The sequence below is a fragment of the Papaver somniferum genome, chromosome 2 (assembly GCF_003573695.1).
Source record: "Papaver somniferum cultivar HN1 chromosome 2, ASM357369v1, whole genome shotgun sequence".
Classification (NCBI taxonomy): Eukaryota; Viridiplantae; Streptophyta; class Magnoliopsida; order Ranunculales; family Papaveraceae; genus Papaver; species Papaver somniferum.
The window spans coordinates 178,207,770-178,227,380 of record NC_039359.1 but is presented as its reverse complement, the minus strand read 5'-3'; the positions used below and the strand labels follow the sequence as shown (position 1 = coordinate 178,227,380).

At 34.9% G+C, this 19,611-nt stretch overlaps 1 long non-coding RNA gene across 1 annotated transcript; it reads left to right on the top strand.

The window, feature by feature from the left end:
- The first annotated feature begins 14,522 nt into the window (after positions 1-14,522).
- Positions 14,523-16,470, top strand: LOC113354279. The gene is made up of 2 exons (XR_003361772.1): positions 14,523-14,653; positions 16,176-16,470. It is a non-coding gene; the product is annotated as an uncharacterized LOC113354279 (long non-coding RNA).
- Positions 16,471-19,611: the final 3,141 nt, after the last annotated feature.

Here is a 19,611-nt window from a genome sequence, read left to right as displayed (position 1 = left end):
TGTTAGAGCATAGCTCGGTTGAACCCACCAAGCGTTGGTATGTCAAGTTTGGTTGTCATATTTTAGTGAACCAAAACTCATTTAAAGAGTCGCTTGATTATTTACTAGAGTCAACTTCGAATAGGTTAGCTTGAAAGTATTAGGATATGAGACATTACAAGTATTAAGTGAAGACTTGAAGAATGTGAAGAAGTAAGGAGCTACAACGACGGCATCATCCTTCCTCTTGAGGTTAGTAATGTTTGACTTGAACTGTTTCATTCCCTAACGTATCTTTCAATTCGTGCATATTGAAAACATAACTGCGAAGCTGTGAATGATTATACTCTAGTTAGACATAGTATTAAGGAATTACAATACGAAGTATAACGTCTATCTTTTGAACTTCGTATATAAGACATCGACATAATCGTATGAATGCTATCGTGATTATATATGGGTATGTGTGAAGATTTCGTCCTAGGAAATAATGTTTTACATTCGTTTAAAGGAAGTAAATTCATAAACTTGTTTTGTGAATCGAAAGGGAAATCGCTAGGCTTATTGGTATTGTTATTCATTGCAAATCTTTTGAATTACCAATATGTGTGTTTAGTATAACCGCTCATAACTTGTTTATGTATCTTGGTAAAACTATTCACAAGGCCTGACTTTTATATTGGTATGACTTTTATTAGTGAAACCGAACTTAAGTAATCACCTAAGATGGTAAGATCGATATCTTGAATTTGGAGTGACTAAATACTAGCCATTGGGTAACCGATCCTAGTAAGATGTGTGACCGATCTCAAGAGAGAGTGTAATCGATCCTTGTAAGAGGTTTAACAAGTTTTAGTAAGTTGGTGTAACCGATCCTATAACTTGGTCAACCGATCACAAGTTTTACCATAAGAAGTGGTAACCGATCCTAGTACTTAGTTATCCATTTTATGGTAACTAGTGTAACCGATCCTAGTACCCACTTGGAGGTAAAACCGAAACTTTATGTTGAGGTAGAACCGTGAAACCCATTAATGGTGATTTGATAGGATAATCAATCACATAGTTCTTGGAAGTCAGATGAACCAATTGTAAACTTGTTTGGAAGTGTGGAAAATCGGTTCCAAGATTGTAAATATGAAAAAGGATTTACAAAGTAAAGATGTCGACATACTTTAAACATGTGCAGTAATTCTTATCTTTTATTATTCAAAGATATTCCTTAATAGCTAAAGGAGAATCCCGGATCGAAATAAATTGAGAATCTTTTAATTAAGGTTTTTTGTTTTATATGCTTTTAATTTCCAGCAATTAAAATGCATATCTTTAGAAAATAAAAATTAGTAATGTGCATTTACTAGCTGGAGATTTTTTACTGAGAATTCGGTCATTAATTGGACAGAGCATTTCCAGGAATTATGAAAATTGATTTTTGGCTTTATTTTGTATCTTTGAGAATATTCAGTTTTGGAAATTCCTTGGTCAATAAATATTGAAGTTTTCATTTCTAGCAAACTAATCCTCAGAGCTAGCAAAACTACCTAGTTATGTTGTTACTGGTGGAGCCACCTATTCGGAGAGGAAAGTACCCTAACTAGGAGAAATCTCACGACCGCTCAGTTTAAAGACTTCTTTGGGATTGAGAAGCTCTATTAGTACTGTTGGTGGGAAACTAGGTAATTGCAGTTTAGTATTAGTTTTCGATTGATTTGCTTGACTAACGGTGGTTGAACTTTGATTGCACCTAGTTTGTTTATGCTTGAGAATCTTTTTCTTTTGATATAAGATTCACTCAAACTAGATCGAAGTTTCGACGGGGATCTTTAGACTGTTTGTAGATCTAAAGACGTCTTGTGATAATCCATTGTTAACAGACTTCGTTTTGTGTGTGATTGATCACAAGAGATTCATGTTGATTGTGTGCAGGTGTTTATTGAAGATCTAAGAAGATTTGAATATGAAGAAGATTTCTGATTTGGGTTCATAATCTTTGGTGTGCACAATACTTGTTTCGGATGGAAAATGATCCAACTATAATCAGTTTATCTTTATGATGGATTGGATTGATTAGTTGAGTAGATCCGCATCAATACATTTTTTTCGATTACAAGTATTGATTGCATAATCTTAACAATTACTTTGGTAGTTGTTGAAAAGATAGATCTAAGGACCTGACAAAGGAGTTTATTGGGATAAACGGAAGAGCCTTTTGTCAAAATCATATCACTTGGTTGAAAAGAGTTGTTACCGAACAGATTTGTTGTTCCTTTACTGTTTGGAATACGAACAAGTACGTGACTTATTACAAGTTGGAGGCGCAGGAATACAAACGGAACCAGGTGAACTATAGGTTTAGTTGCTTGGTCTCAACTATAAGAAGTTGGTTTAGATTTTGTATAGCGGCTTAATCCTGAGAGTATTCAATTCTGGACAAGGTCCTGGGGTTTTTCTGCATTTGCGGTTTCCTCGTTAACAAAATCTTGTCGTGTCTTTTACTTTTCTATTTCCGCAATTATAATTGTTTTATTGTAATTAGAAGTAAAATACACAAACGTTAATTCCTATTTACTTGATATCAATCCTATTGTGTTTGGTTAAGTCCGAACCTTTTATCAAGTAAACATAATTCGTTGTTGTATTTTCTCGATCTTGTATCCATAGTCAATCACACAAGTTATCTTGTTGTCGTATTGTCTCGATCTCGTATCCATAGACAATAACATGAAGTGTGAACCGGTTAGTTGTATTGTCTTGACTCAGTCCATAGACAATCACTTTCGAAGAAAGGATTTATAGGTGGAAAAGTTTTAAATTCAGCTATATTTGGGTATCCTCATCTTTTCAATTGGTATCAGAGCAGGCAAATACGAAAAGATCTAACAATCTGTGTTTGGTGTGATCCAGCCTATAAGAAAATGAATCTTATGAATGATTCAGTTAACGTAACGGCAGGTTTTGACTACTTCAAAAAATCGTGGTGGAAGACACGAATGAAGTATGTAATACTCTTATTCCTAAATGTATTAGGAATTGGAATTATGTCTATGTATGTCTTGGGTGACTTACATAATCCTTTGGATCTGATAGAGTTGTATATCATTGTGTTTGTTACTTATTATGACAATGATACAATTATATATGTGACAGGATGTATCTTGAAAATGCATAAGATTCCTCTCAAAAAAATTCATCACTATATGAACCATGGTTATTGTGTTCTTGAAAAATCTGGAATCTTAAATATATTTTGGATGAACTACCTAAGTATATATATGTACATTTTCAGATCCAAGACTGTCAATGTATCGCTATCTAAGATGCGATTTTGGAAAATATGTAATCCTACAAGGAATGAGTTTTCAGTTAATAATTCTATTAACAATGGATTGCTTCATACACTTCATAACTGTTTTAATGAAGCAAGTGATGTTTTGAAATATTACAGGTTCATGATTCTAATGGTATTTTTAACAAATACCGTATTTTGTTCAAATTTTTCTCTGCATACTCTAGTAAAAAATTCTTGAGTGAATTTCAAATGATGTTATCAAATATTGGTAATAATAGAGTAAACATATTTTTGGACAGAAGCATAGAATCAATCTGTAATAAAGATCCAGACCATGAAAAACCGGTTTTCCAAAAGAAAGACCTAGATATAAAATCGGAATTATTTCCCCACAAGCCTTGGTTTCTGATTTTGGTAGAATTTCCTAAAGCTAGTTATTTACGATTTTTGATATTTATTCTTCCTATAAAAGATAACCTTTTGTTATGTTTACGAACATATTGGGGAAGATTGATCGAAACCGTAACTAGGGTTTTTCATATTTTTGCAAGTATGAGAAAAAGGAAATCAAGAGAGGAAGACTCTAAAGCAGACAAACTGGATTTGAATCCATTCATTCCTCCTTGAGATATTGAGAAAATAAAGTATCCTCACTTGATCAACGACAAACATGATCGTACAATCTTCGTGAATAATACATGCTTTGAAAGATATCAAGCTTTAAAGGGAGTAGGGTTCACTACTGAGAAGAGATTCGGTCCAAATGTTTCAGAAACTAATTATGTAAAGTTCGTTCAAGACCGAATCTGGGGAAATATGTTCGAGTTTGAGAAGTATTCACCTGATATAGTAGGAATTTTTTATGCTAATATTCATAATATTGATCATGAAAAACTTACTTTCAATACTTTGGTATCAAAAGAAAGATGATATCAAAGAAAGAAAACTTATCACTGAGGGGAAATCACATGATTACCGGTTCTGAAATTGAGCACGATAACATTTCAAAACTAATCACTGGAAAACTTTTGAATGGAAAAAGGGAAAGATGCTAACCAAAGATGTACCCTTCTACTTAAGGGTTTTCGGTAAACTTGTTGTAGCAACTCTGTTTGCTTGCACAAGAGATTCTTCACAATGGGATAAAGAATTTTATGAGTTTGTATACTACCTTCTTGAAGGCAAAAAGCAAATTGATATTTGTGGAATGGTTATCAATCAAATGATTAAGATCATCGAATCTATCAATACCACAGGTTTCCATAGAAATCTTGGATACCCCTGCCTCATCACCAAGTTGTGTACAATGGGGAATAACGTCGGAGTTGAGAAACTCATTAAAACTGTCTTTCAAGGAATTATCAAGCAGATGAATGGGACAAAAAGGGGATCTAGTATCTCAAACGATCAAATCTATATCAACAGATCTCATGTTCCATATCTTACGTCTTGGAAGACAATTAGACTGTATTCAGAAATAGTTAGCTTTTGCCTTCAGAAATGATCCGCAAATTCTTAAGGGAATCCTAGAGATCAATTATGAGTTTTTAAGAGGCGAAAAATATCAAGACTCTGAAGAAGAATCTGACGAGAAAATAAACGAAGACTAATATTTATCTTCAATAAAAATTGAAAAAGCGTGGGTCTAACAACACCATCCAATATTTCGCTTAGCAATCTGTATGGACAAACTTGAATATACTTTTAAGAGAATCAACAAGAATCAATCAATTAAAAGTATATCAACGAGTTTATATCTCTCTCTTGATTTGATTTACTCAAGCACGAACTGCGGGTTCTAACCAAATGCAAGGAATAACTTGGATGGTACCAAAGACCAATATCCAAGGATCAATCAATGACAATCAACAACCAAAGGTTGGATTGCTCTAATTGATGATCTAACGCACAACCTGTATTATTTCAATTATAAAGATAAAATAATATAATGCGAAAATTGAAATAACACGAGACATCAGGAATATTGTTAACGAGGAAACCGCATATACAGAAAAAACCCGGGACCTAGTCCAAATTGAACACACACTGTATTAAGCCAAATCGATAACTTCGAACTGGACTGTAGTTGAACCCAAATCGATATTCCAATGATCCAAAGTACAGTTATGCTCCTAAGCCTTTGATCCCAGCAGGATATTGCGCACTTGATTCCCTTAGCTGATCTCACCCACAACTAAGAGTTGTTACGACCCAAAATCGCAGGCTTTGACAATAAATAAATCTGTCTCACACAAACAGGTCTATCAAAGGATCAATCTGTCTCCCACAGATAAATCCTAAAGGTTTTGTTCCGTCTTTTGATAATAATCAAGGTGAACAGGAACCAATTGATAATCCGGTCTTATATTCCCGAAGAACATCCTAGAGTTATCAATCACCTCACAACAATCTTAATCGTATGGTAGCGAAACAAGATGTTGCGGAATCACAAACAATGAGATGAATATTTTTGTGATTACTTTTTATATCTTGCCTATCGGAGATATAAATCTCAATCCAATCAATCTGATTGTACTCGTACGATAGAAAATGCAAGATCAGATCATACAACTACGATAAAAGTAGTATCGGTCTGGCTTCACATTCCCAATGAAGTCTTTAAGTCGTTAACCTGGTTTTAGAAGAAGAAAACCAAAGGTTAAAGTATAATCGACTCTAGAACGCAAACTAGTATCACACGTAAGGTGTGGGGATTAGTTTTGCACAATACTAGATGTCTCCTTTATATAGTCTTTCAAATCAGGGTTTGCAATCAATGTTAGCTTAGTAACAAAGCATTCAATATTCACCGTTAGATGAAAACCTGATTTAGATTCAAGGTAATATTTCTCAACCGTTAGACCGAAAACTTAGCTTGTTACACACACTTGACAATGCACACTTCTAGGTTTGTTAACCGTACCCAAACATATGCACTTGTTGGTTCAACAATAGTTAACCAAAAGGTTAGCCATATGAGCATTTCATATCAACCACGTTATTCTTTACCATAACTAGTTCAAATGACTTCAAATGAACTAGTTAGAGAGTTGTTAAATTGCAAGAAAATCTTATGTACTACACAAGACACAATTGAAGCAAAGATGATTTGATTCACTTGAATCGGTTCATGAACTTTTATAGTCACGGTTTGCAAACTGAATTTCTTAGTCTTTTTAAGTTTAAGTTCAGAAATCATCTTCAAATATATAACCTTCTCAAGTTCGCAGACTAGGTTCGCGGACTTAAGTTGCCGAGAAGAGTTTACAAACTCCAGCAGAAATTCTCGGGTATGAGAACTTCGCCGGTTCGCAGACTTAGCTTCACGTAAGTAGTTTGTCAACTCCAGCAGAAATTATCGGGTTTGAGAACTTCGGCAGTTCGCGGACTGAGTTTGCGGACTTGACTCACGCCATTCTTCCGGTTCTCTTGATCAACAAAGTTCGCAAACTTTGGTTCAAGGAATAAGACTTATACATAAATGTGTTTCCACAACAATGCTTATGTCCACCATTGGTTATGTAATCTAAACTCTCATTTCAATCATTGAAACATTCTTAGAGGACGTTATATAGTTGTTACACCATTTCTCGTCAAAGCAATTTTCAAGACGATTGAAACATATCATGACTTTCGTCACATGGTAAAGATAAACTTGATCGAAGCGAAAAGCTTACCAACACATATTTCGAGATATAGATAGGCGAGGTATACTCGGCTCCAAATACCAAATGTGTATAATCAAAGTCTATATATATAGGATACAACTTCTTGTCTCAACGAGTAGGAGATAGAGTAGATAGACTTTTGAGTGATAAATAAATTCAAGTCTTCACATACCTTTTTGTCGAGAAGTTCCACCGATTCTTTGAGTAGTTCTTTTACTTGTATGATGAATCGCCATGAAGTCCTTGAGCTCAACTACACTTTCTATCCTAGTCCGAGACTTAGCTATAATAGACTAGAAATCAAGACTTATAGTTTTGATCACTAACATTGACAAACATGCTTGAGATAGCAACGCATGCGAGTTCGATCGAGCAATGCTCTAACAAAAATAAATATTTGTTTTGATTATTACAATAAAGTCTATTTTTGAATAAAACTATCTATTATTTTATGAATAAAATTGTTATTTTATAAAAAAAATTGTGATAGTTTTTGATTGCATAGCATGTGCTTGAATGCTTTATATTATTGATATGTATCTTTATGGTATGTTTGATTTCGGTTTTCATGATCTTAATATTCGATCTCATATGTGTGAATCCTTATGGTTTGGGTGACTTTTTGATTTAGCGAGATTGAGTTCTAGCCCATGTTGGTAGGATTTATCAAAGGATCATGAGGGGTTCTGAATGAAACAATATGTGAAAAAGTCACACTATGTTGAATCATTTGGTTTAGCTTAAAAGCATATGTGTTTCGAGGTTTCAACTTTTGCATTGCAATAGTTAAAACCGGTTTTCAACCTTGCTCTGGTAAAGGTTGCTTTTTGTTGTTGTTCTTTTGTTTTGCGAGAGGATGACAACATAATGGGGGTGAGTTCTATATGAACTTGTGCTTACATATCTTTCTGGTGTGAAGAGGATGCGGGATTTGAGGTAACAAATTCATTAGTTAATCGTTTTCCTGTTTAAGAAAAGCCTGATTTTATTGCATATATTTATTGCTTTTACTTAACAAAATTTCGGTACAGTTGATGCTTTATTCCATTATTTGTATATGGATGTGTGTGTGATTCAATTGTTTTCGGTTAAGAAAAACTATTGTTATCTTGATTTATGGTTTGGTATCAATTGTTTAGGCTTACAAAATTACGGTGCAATTGCAGTACTTTAATGTTTATGTTGTTTCAATTGCTTCCGGTTGAGGTAAATAATTATGCAAGTTGATTTATTTGGATTGTATGAATTGTTTATGGCTTAACAAAAGAAAAGGCTTTTGGGATGAATTGTTTAGTCCAATTCGATTCCGGATAAGAGAAACCAAGTTAATTCTGATCTTAGTTAGACTTATCAAAGTGCAGGTTTCGGTTATTCAAGTCTAATCGAATGCCTTAACAAGAAATGCTAGTTAACTAACCTAGTACTTATCTTGTTTAAAAGTGAAAGGTCTAAGTTATTATTTGAATAATTAGAGCCTGATGAGAAAAATAGAGTTAATTCTGATCTTTATTTTGGTCTTATCGATCAAACCATTGTATTTGTACAACCAGTTTAGCAAAGGAACTAAGGTGCTTAGTCGATTTTTGGTTTGCTAAACTATTAGGGAAAATTGTTTCAGGCAATTGTTTCCTTGTTAACGTATCAAAACAAAATTACTTTGTAGTTTCGGTTTTGATATTGGTTATCAAAAATGGTGTGTGGAACCCTCGTGCTTAACTCTTATAGGTTTTGCAAGTTTCTTTGTAAGATTTGTAAGATCCTTTTGGTTTTTCCTTTATTTGCTCGTACCTTTGTCATTTTGTGACAAAAAGGGGGAGAAATATATGGAGTAAACAAGTGATATTGATATTGATTTGGTATCACTAAGGAAAGGACAATGGTGCTTAAACGTTATATTTAACGAAAGAGTAAAGCATAGACTAAGAGGGAGTAACATATCATATGATGATGGAAATAACAAAGACATGCGGATTGAAAGTCTACCTATCTTACCTTTAGGGGGAGTATTAGCTTTGTTATTATAATGTCAATAACGACATTTAAAGGATTGAATGTATACAGGTTGTTAGAGCACTGCTAGGTCGAACTCGCAAGCGTTGCTATCTCAAGATTGTTTTTCAAGTTTAGTTGCCAAAACTATAAGTCTTGATTTCTAGTCTACTTATAGCTAAGTCTCAGACTAGGATAGAAAGTGTAGTTGAGCTCTAGACTCCAAGACGTTCATCATACAAAGACGAAGAACTACTCAAGGAACTGGTGTAACTTCATCGACTAAAAGGTATGTGGAGACTTGAACTTATCTATCACTCAAAAGTCTATCTACTCTATCTCCTATCTTGATACAAAAGTCGTATTGCAATATAGACTTTGATTATACACATTCACTATTTCGAGCCGCGTTTATCTCGCTTATCTATTTCTCGAAATATGTGTTAGTAAGCTTTCGCTTTGGCTAAGTTCATCTTTACTAGTGACGAAAGTCATATTAGTTCAATCACTTGAAAATTGCTTTGACGAAAAATAGTTTATGAACAACAACTATATAACATTCTCTAAGAATGTTTCAATGATTGAAATGAGAGTTTAGAATATGTAACCATCTTTGGATATAAGCATATAGTGTGTTCGCAAATTAGTGTATAAGTCCAAAACCGGGAACCAAATGTGTGCATACTTGTGTGTTTACTAAATGGTTGATGGAGACTGGGTAAGTTCACGACCGTGAATTTCTGCCGAGTTTGGAAATCAAAACCAACTCAATTCGGTTACCAAAGTATGCGTATCCATACGCGTACTAGCAGAAATTTCATGTCCGTGAATTTCTGCTGAGTTTGAAAACCAAAACAAACTCAAATCTGGTTACTTAGATACGCATACCCGTACGCATACTTTAGTGTGTTACTTTCTAAAATTGGTTTGTTCATGAACTAAACTATTTATATATTAAGGGATGCAATTTTCAAACCGTGGTTATAATGTTCATGAATAGATTCAAGTGAATCAAAACCAATTTTGCTTCGATTGTGTCTTGTATACTTTTATAAGATCTAAGCAATTGAACAACTCTCTAACTAGTTCTTTTGAGTCATTTGAACTAGTTATGGTGAAGATGAATATGGTTGATATGAAAGTGCTCATATGGCTAACTATTTGGTTAACTATTATTGAACCAACTAGGTATACACGTTTAGGTACGGTTACACAAACCTAAATGAACGTGCATTTCATTTGTGTATAACAAGCTAAGTTCGATATGACGGTTGAAAGATATTATATTGAATCTAATTAGGTTTTCATCTAACAGTGAATATTGAATGCTTTGTTACCAAGGTAGCATTGATTGCAAACCCTGATTTGAAGACTATATAAAGGAGAACTCTAGCAACTAGGAAACCTAATACCCACACCTTATGTGTGATACTAGATGCATAAAGTAGAGGCGATTCTCCTTTAACCTTAGGTTTCTTCTCGAGACCCTGTAGGTTAACGACTTGAAGACTTCATTGGGATTGTGAAGCCAGACCCAACTATTTTCTCTGTAGTTGCGTGATCTTATCTTGTTGTTTCTATCGTATTGAGTACAATTGTAAGATTGGTTCGAGATTAATTTCTCCGATTGGAAAGATAGAAAAGTAGTCACAAACATCTCCGTCTCATCGTTTGTGATTCCACAATATCTAGTTTCGCCATCATACGATTTAGATTATTGCGAGGTGATTGATAATTCTAGACTGTTCTTCGGGAATATAAGTCCGGATTAACGATTGGTTCGTGTTCACCTTGATTTATCAAAAGAAGGAACAAAACTCGGAGGTATTTCCGTGGGAGACAGATTTATCTATCTCATGTAGACTTTTCTGTGTGATACATATTTGTTTATTAAAGTCTTATGTTGCTCATGGCCCATGCTTTTGATATTTTTTGTTGGACATAAAACTGTGGGAATATCGTTTGTTGGATGGTTTCCTATCGGTGTCAACTAATATGCATTTTGTCGTATTTTGCTTTGTATATATATAGAACTGTACTAGCAGATCTATTTTGTATGTATTACTTTCTTTTAACTTTTATCTTTCTGGTGTGTTTCTAAGTTCATGTCAATTGATCTTGTGAAGGATACTGTGCACTTCTGTATTTTGAGTATAGTTCATGGGACTCTAGAAATCATTTTTGTGATTTTTGATTGATGGTATAAAGTTTTGCGTACTTAACATGGTTTCGGTCTGTTATATCCTCATTTTGCTTCCTACCTCATATGACCTTTGAACTTATTTAATTCAACTGTGTTGGAAGTATATACTTGGATGGAGCTATGGAATAAATGTCTTTCTTTTCTTTCTTTTTCTTTACACTTGAAAACATGATCAGGACTTAAGCTTTTGTAAAATGATTAGTAAGCCTGTTTAGTGTCTATTGCTAATTTACTTTCAAGTTGCTTTTTAATTTAATTAGTATTGGTATCTGTACCTATTTGAACAGGCATTTGTGGATTTTTCATGAATGAATATCGAGTCTGGTCTTTAATCTCCACTGCCAAGTTTCGTAAGTTGTTATTCTTTTGATTATGAGAAATCTTCATACTGTTTTACAACACTGGTCAGCGAGGTTTGAGTATTTATTTGATTGCTTTTCAAAACGGAGCCATGGGTGGATACGTATAATTTTCTTACATTTGGACACATCAATTCTTAAGTGTGCATACTCGTGTTTCTTATATAATCCGTTTTAATAGACGTATTCGTACCCACTGTATAGATTGCGTGAACTCATTTTGCAACTCTTGTGAGTATGACTGTGTGTTTAAGTTTCTATTAAGAAGCTCAGTGCACTGGCCTGATGTATTCTTTTTGCTGGCTTAGCCTTTTGTTTTTTGTTTTTTTCCGATGCATTAAGCTTCCACTATTCTTAGGGGCATATTATTACGTACCCGACAATGATAGAAATGTTTAAATTTCTCTTATAAATTTCGAAACTTAAGTCCAAAATTTTGTCTGTGCTTAAAATTCTCATGTGTAATGTAGCATTTGGTCGTACTGATGACACCACGATGTCTAGAATTGTTTTAAAATGAAAATAAAATTGTTTACGACAAGTGATTTTTATTTCTTGTTTTCCGATAGGCCATTGGGCTTGTATCCTTTGCTGTTTGAATTCTGAAGTGGGCGTATATTATATTTTTACTGTTTTCGTTTTCATTTCCGTGTGGCGCGACCAGGGTTTGTTCTTGCTGGACGGGTTGAAACCCAACCCGTTCAGGGGAATATTTCTGGTCCACTATAGTTGGCATCAAAGCAAAGGTTCCGATTTACGGGACCGCGTTGGTTTTCTTGTTTGAATAAGTCATTGATTTCGTTATTTTGGGGTATTGGGGAAAGCCAGAAACTGTGATATACATATTAATGCGCTTGTTAGTAATGGACATTACTAACATTTTCTAACTCTTGTAAATGTCTTTGTATTGTGAAGATGCCTCCGAGGGTCCTTAAGATAAAAGGTGTTGCTGCAGAGAGAAATGGTAAAGCCAAAAATATTGCGGTTGCAAAAATGATGAAAGCAAGCTGTGAGAAATTTGCAAAATACGTACGAACCATGGCTGGTGTTATTGGGAACCAGAACCAGTCGCGGCCCAATAATGTTATGGACTTGAAAGAATTCAGGAAAGTGGTTGGTGAGAGATTGTTTCATGGTACCGAAGAACCCGTAGAAGCTGAAAAGTGGTTAAAGGGTACCAAAAGGAGTTTGATGCACATTTAGTGGCTGAGGAGGATAGAGTACGTTTTGCTACATATATGTTTCAGGGAAATGCAGATGATTTGTGGGAATCCGAAAAGAGAATGGGAGACGAAACAAGTATGTCATGGGCGCAGTTCGAAAAGTTGTTTCTTGACAAGTATTTTCCCCCCACTATCCGATCCCTGAAGTGTGCTGAGTTTGCTACCTTGAAGCAGGGGACCATGACGGTTACTCAGTTAGACAAGAAATTTAATGAACTCCAACATTATGAAAAACATCTTGTCAAGACCCCGGAGTTGAAGGCTCGCAAACTAGAAGATGCATTGAAGTCAGGAATCCGTGCCCAAGTTGTTCCTCTACAACACCCAACTTATAAGAAGGTTTTGGGAGCCGCATTATCTATTGAAGCTAACTGGATAAAATCACAGAAGGAAAGGGAAGAAAGTGAGCCGAGTAAGAGAAGAATAACAACGATTCGTCCCCTCAACGGAAACATCCACGTTTTGATCCTTCTCGTTCTGGGCATATAACCAACAAATGAAAGGGTAGCTTTTGATGTGGAGATTATCATCTTGTCAAAGATTGTCCCATTCCACCACCACCGATGCCACAAAACGCGAATCAACCTCAACAACCGACCGCACAGAAGACGAATTCTTATGCGAGACAGCCCTACCAACCACGTATCCATGCGCCACCCTTCCAACCGAGACAACCGAACGTTCAAGGAAAGTTAAACCATGTGGCAGAGGTTAAGGGCGAAGAAGAAAATGCCATTATTGAGGGTAACTTTCTAACTTATTGTTCTCGCGTTAAATCCTTACTCGATATCGGTCTTACTCGTTCATTCACATGGTCACATCACTTAACTTAGCCGCATTCATAGATTTGAACTTGATTCCTTCAGTTTTCTATTATTCTCAGATCTTGTTGCATCTCTGATTTAACTTCTTGGTGAATAAATCGACTCGATGAAGCCTTCGCTCATGACAGTTTTCTTTAAAAAATATAAAAGAAAAATAAAAAAAATGAATGAATCTGTTGAAAATCTTATTCACGTTACACAACCTCATTCAACACTAGTTTTGGTTTTACGCCTTCTGTTTTGTAATGAAAATAGAATGCTTTCATCATTCTTTATTGAGTTTTGAAGTACTATTTAAACGTTTGAATATTTCTTTCTGTCCCACATATTTTCTAACTTTCAAATTATTGTTACTGTTTTAGAAAATTAAATTTTCTATAAAATCCGCCGGCATATTTTGCGTGTAGTTTGTTTTTGAAGCCGTTGTACTACCAACTGTCTTCTGTTTATGTTTTCTACCTGGTGTATGAGCATTTCACACTCCCTTGATTCGTAATTAAATGGTGAATGATTGCTTTTAAACTTATTTGATTCTTATCAAATTATTGTACATGTGTTAAACTAGATACAAGTACTAATTTCCTATCTCAATAAGTGGTTGACTGACACTCTCATGCTTGATTTTGAACTGGGGGACCAGATTCTTTTTTTAGTGGGTAATAATGTAACGTCGCTAAAATTTCTCATCGGCTTTGAGCCAGAGTCTAACCCATTTGGCTAGAACTGTATGGTGAGCGCGTGCGATCCTAGTACTAGATGCTTATAGTAGTGGAAAGTGCCCTAAACCAAGTTTAGGTCTTCTTAACAATATAGTTATCCCTTAGTAAAATTAATATGCCTAATTAGTAGGTGCTTTAGAAATTGACGCATGAAAGCCACGTGATGGACATGAGCAACTCGAGGGGTAGTCCTGTCTTTTTGTCACCAAGTCTAAATCTAAATAAAAAAGAAAAGCAACTTATTTACTGTTGTGTTCCTCGAAGAATTCTCCCCTCTTTTACTGTCACATGTTTCTACTCAAAGAAATCTCAAACAAAGTAAGAGTTTTGTAGCTGCTAAAATCTAAAATTCAAGTTCAAACCAAGCTCCGTTCCGGCTGGATTTGTCTTCTTAACTGAGGTAGGGGTTCTTTCTTTCTCAACTTAGTTGTTTTTGCTTATTGCTTTCAATTCTCTGTGCTTACACAAAAAAGGAATCCTTTTTGCTTTAAGAATTATGGGTTTAAAGGCTTTAGTTGATTTGGTGATTTGATTTTAATATCTCAAAAAAAGAAAAGAAAACCGTGATTTCTGTGAACCACTAAGTATTCACAATTTCGTCTAATTTGTGGATAGTTAAGTTTTAGTTGAAATCCTTAAGAATATTAACATGCATGTGGTTTGGTTAATTTTTAAATCCTTCACAGTATGTGTAAATTTCCATTCATGGATTATTTGAAAAATCTCATTACTACATAAACTTTAGCCTAACTCCTTTATAGTGTTTTTCTATGAACACTTTGTGATTTAAGTCTGGGTCTTACTGCTTATTGGTGTCTCCATCTTTTTTTTTATCACATGAATTCTTGTTGGAACATGGAATGACAGTTTTAACTGAATGAAATTTCTTACTGTTGTGGGTCTTGAAACAAGCTTTAACAAATGCTATGCAGCTATTCAAGTTTTGTTTTCTCATCTAAAATCAAGTCTTGAGTTGAACTTTCTAAACTTGCATACTTTCTGTTTGTTAAAGGGACCCAATGAGTTACATTTTTAAAATGTAATATACTTAATGGTTGTAACCTGATCTTTTGGTTATCCATTTTTTTAAATCTTGATGCTTATGTTTCCACTAAATGAGCATTTTAGACTCCACCATAATCCAAAGAGCTGAACATTTTCTCATGGATTTTGTAATTTATTTAACACATTTTAGCTCATTGTTTTCCTCAAGCCACTAGTTTAAGTTTCTTTCTAAAATCCATGTTTGCTGAACTTGATTCAACAAAAGGTAGCTTTTATTTTCCTAATGTCTTAACTTGGATTAATTTCACTTATGTGAGTACTGTATTTGCATTCTCTTATCACTGTTAACTTCTCCGCAGTTACAACTAGCTTTTGTAGCTAATATTCTAGTCTGCCTTCTCATTTAAACCATTATGCACATTTTTGTTCATGCTTATAATTGTGTTTATGCTCTATATTTCTGCTTAAGCAAGATTTTATGGCATGATGCATTGAATACAGTTTACCGGATTACTTCCGTATGTCTAATTGGATTACTTCCATCTCTGAATTTTGTACTCGATGTATTGTTTCCTTCTTATGAACAATCCTAATAGGAAACTAGACGACTCTACTTTAGGAATGTCAGGCCCGCTAGGACCCCCCACTTACGAGTGACAACCCGGAAGACCGTTAGCTGTAACGGTGGCTGGTAACCAGAACTATCCTGACATCGGCGCTGGCCAAAAGAATAGTGGAGTCACTTAACTTGATTTACAGCCATTTGTTTCACGATGAATTTTAGTTGCAAAATGCTTTCATTGTGTACGTTAATTAGCTGCTGCTCTTGTCATTTCCTTATGTTTTCGCGCAGGTTCCGTACCTTTATAACCCCCTACTGAGTTGTGGCTCACTCCTTTTAGTTCTGTTTTCCATAGAGTACGAGAGGAGCTTGCAGCAGTAAGCCGGGCAGAGCTTACGGTAAGCTTATCGCGTCAAAAGTTAGTATTTTGTTGTTCATAATATGTATATCACGGGGATAAATCTGGGGTAGTCTTATGTTGCTCATGGCCCATGCTTTTGATATTTTTTGTTGTACATAAAAATGTGGGAATATTGTTTGTTGGATGGTTTCCTATCGGTGTCAACTAATATGCATTTTGTCGTATTTTGCTTTGTATATATATAGAACTGTACTAGCAGATCTCTTTTGTATGTATTACTTTCTTTTAACTTTTATCTTTCTGGTGTGTTTCTAAGTTCATGTCAATTAATCTTGTGAAGGATACTGTGCACTTCTGTATTTTGAGTATAGTTCATGGGACTCTAGAAATCATTTTTGTGATTTTTGATTGATGGTATAAAAGTTTTGCGTACTTAACATGGTTTCGGTCTGTAATATCCTCATTTTGCTTCCTACCTCATATGGCCTTTGAACTTATTTAATTCAACTGTGTTGGAAGTATGTACTTGGATGGAGCTATGGAATAAATGTCTTTCTTTTCTTTTCTTTCTTTTTCTTTACACTTGAAAACATGATCAGGACTTAAGCTTTTGTAAAATGATCAGTAAGCATGTTTAGTGTTTATTGCTAATTTACTTTCAAGTTGCTTTTTAATTTAATTAGTTTTGGTATCTGTACCTATTTGAACAGGCACTTGTGGATTTTTCATGAATGAATATCGAGTCTGGTCTTTAATCTCCACTGCCAAGTTTCATAAGCTATTATTCTTTTGATTACGAGAAATCTTCATACTGTTTTACAACTTCAGCGAGGTTTGAGTATTTATTTGATTTCTTTTCAAAATGGAGCCATGGGTGGATATGTATAATTTTCTTACATTTGGACACATCAATTGTTAAGTGTGCATACTCGTGTTTCTTATATAATCCGTTTTAATAGACGTATTTGTACCCACTGTATAGATTGCGTGAACTCATTTTGCAACTCTTGTGAGTATGACTGTGTGTTTATTTTCTATTAAGAAGCTCAGTGCACTGGCCTGATGTATTTTTTTTGCTGGCTTAGCCTTTTGTTCTTTTGTTTTTTACGCTGCATTAAGCTTCCACTATTCTTATGGGCATATTATTACGTACCCGACAACGATAGAAATGTTTAAATTTATCTTATCAATTTCAAAACTTAAGTCCAAAATTTTCTCTGTGCTTAAAATTCTCATGTGTAATGTAGCATTTGGTCGTACTGATGACACCACGATGTCTATAATTGCTGTTTTAAAATGAAAATGAAATTGTTTACGACAAGTGATTTTTATTTCTTGTTTTCCGATAGACCATTAGGCTTGTATCCTTTGCTGTTTGAATTCTGAGTGGGCGTATATTATATTTTTACTGTTTTAGTTTTCATTTCCGAGTGGCGCGACCAGGGTTTGGCCTTGCTGGATGGGTTGAAATCCAACCCGTTCGGGGGAATATCTCTGGTCAGCTACAGGTTGTTAGACCCCTACTTTTTCAATTAGTATCAGAGCAGGCAAACACGTTTAGGACCTTATAAGTCTGTGTTTGTAGCGATCTGACTCTATGGACATGGATTCTATCTCCATAAACGTACCACCAGTCTTCGATGGCTCAAACTACTTATGGTGGAAAGTCGTTATGCGTGCTTTTCTTCAAGCTCGTGATTTTCAAACATGGGTACGTGTTGTTGATGGCTATGATCCTCCGGTAAATACAGAAGGCGACGTATCTATACCTAAGGATATTGGTAGATATAGTCCAGAAGAAATCCTTGCTGCAAAGCAAAATTCCGACGGCTTAAATACTATCATACATGCCATTACCCCAGATCTTCATCATCATGTGAGTACGTGCACTAAGTCTAAAGAAGTCTGGGATATCTTAGAAACCGTATTTGAAGAGAATACCAGCGAAAAAGATGCTAGGCTTCAAAACCTAAATTCTGATTGGGAAAACCTTCGTATGGCAGATGAAGAAACATTTGATGAGTTTAATCACAAAGTGTCCGAAATTGTTAATGCATCTTTTGTATTGGGTAAGACTATTCTGAAAAGGACATTCTGATGAAAATTCTCAGATCATTGCCATCCAGATACGATTCTAAGAAGCATGCCATCGTTGAAGGAAATAATCTCGTAACGCTCTCCAGAAATACTCTGGTTGGGAAGCTAAAGATCTTTGACCATGAGCATACTTCCAAATCTGTGAAGGATGTTGCTTTCAAAGCACAAAAGAACACTAAATTACTTGATAAAAGTAAAAGTATTTGCATCTCTGAAGATGATCTTTCTGAGGATGATTCATCAGATGAAGATCTTGACAAGTCAGTCTCGTTGATTACTAGACAGTTTAGGGATCTTCTTTTGAAGAGAAGTGAACGGTTCTCCAGAGATAAATCCAACTCCTCAGTTAAGCCCCATAATTCCTCCTAAAAACAGGGATAATGATGAGACTGATGACGAGGATATCCCCTAGTGCTTTAAGTGTAAATGTTTTTGTCATTTTGCAAATGAGTGTCCAAATCGTAAAAAATACATTGGGATCAAAGGTCTTGCTGCAACTTTTGATGAAATATATGACAACTATGATTCTAATGAAGACGAAAAATCAAGTGTTGCACTCTGTGTGAAAATATTGATTTTGATAATTGTAGCAATACATACATCAATCTTGATATTCTTTCAGAAGAGAACTCACCCAATTTGGAAGAAAAAATTGACCTTTCCGTTAGAAACTCTCTGTCTAATTTTTCAGGTTCTACTGTGTGTCTAGCAGCTTGCACATCTTGGGTATCTGAATCATATTCTAGGTTAACATGCTCATATTGATACATATTGATCTTTGTATCTTGGTAGCTATTACTATAAAGGCGGAATTCAGAATAATAATAGCATAGAAACTTAGAAAACAGAACACAAGTAGTAATTCGAAGAAAATATCTTCTATAGATTATGAACAAGAAAACAATTACAATTCTCTATTTGTTACGCTCACAATCTCTCTAAACAGTGGATCAACCTTAAACTGTTTGCACAAGTATTGTTCCAAGCTTCTCCTAGGTTTTCTGTGCCTAGTATCTGTGTCTAGGTGCGTCAATATCAAGAACACACTAACTAGATGTGTTTAGTTATGAGCTAAACATCTCTATTTATAGGCTTGGCTTGGTTTCCCAAACCTCTTAAGAATCTATTTCATTTTGTAGGACTAATTCATTTTCTAGGTATATTACCTAAACTAAGAATACTGCTCAAAACAATACTCCTTCCTAAACTAGGAAGTTATCCTAAATAAGGAATCCTTCCTAATATAGGATTCTATCCTCAATTCGTCTTGAGGATTACTAGTTCCCAGGGAAAGGAAGATACACATGTATCATGCGCCCCCCTCAAGAACTTG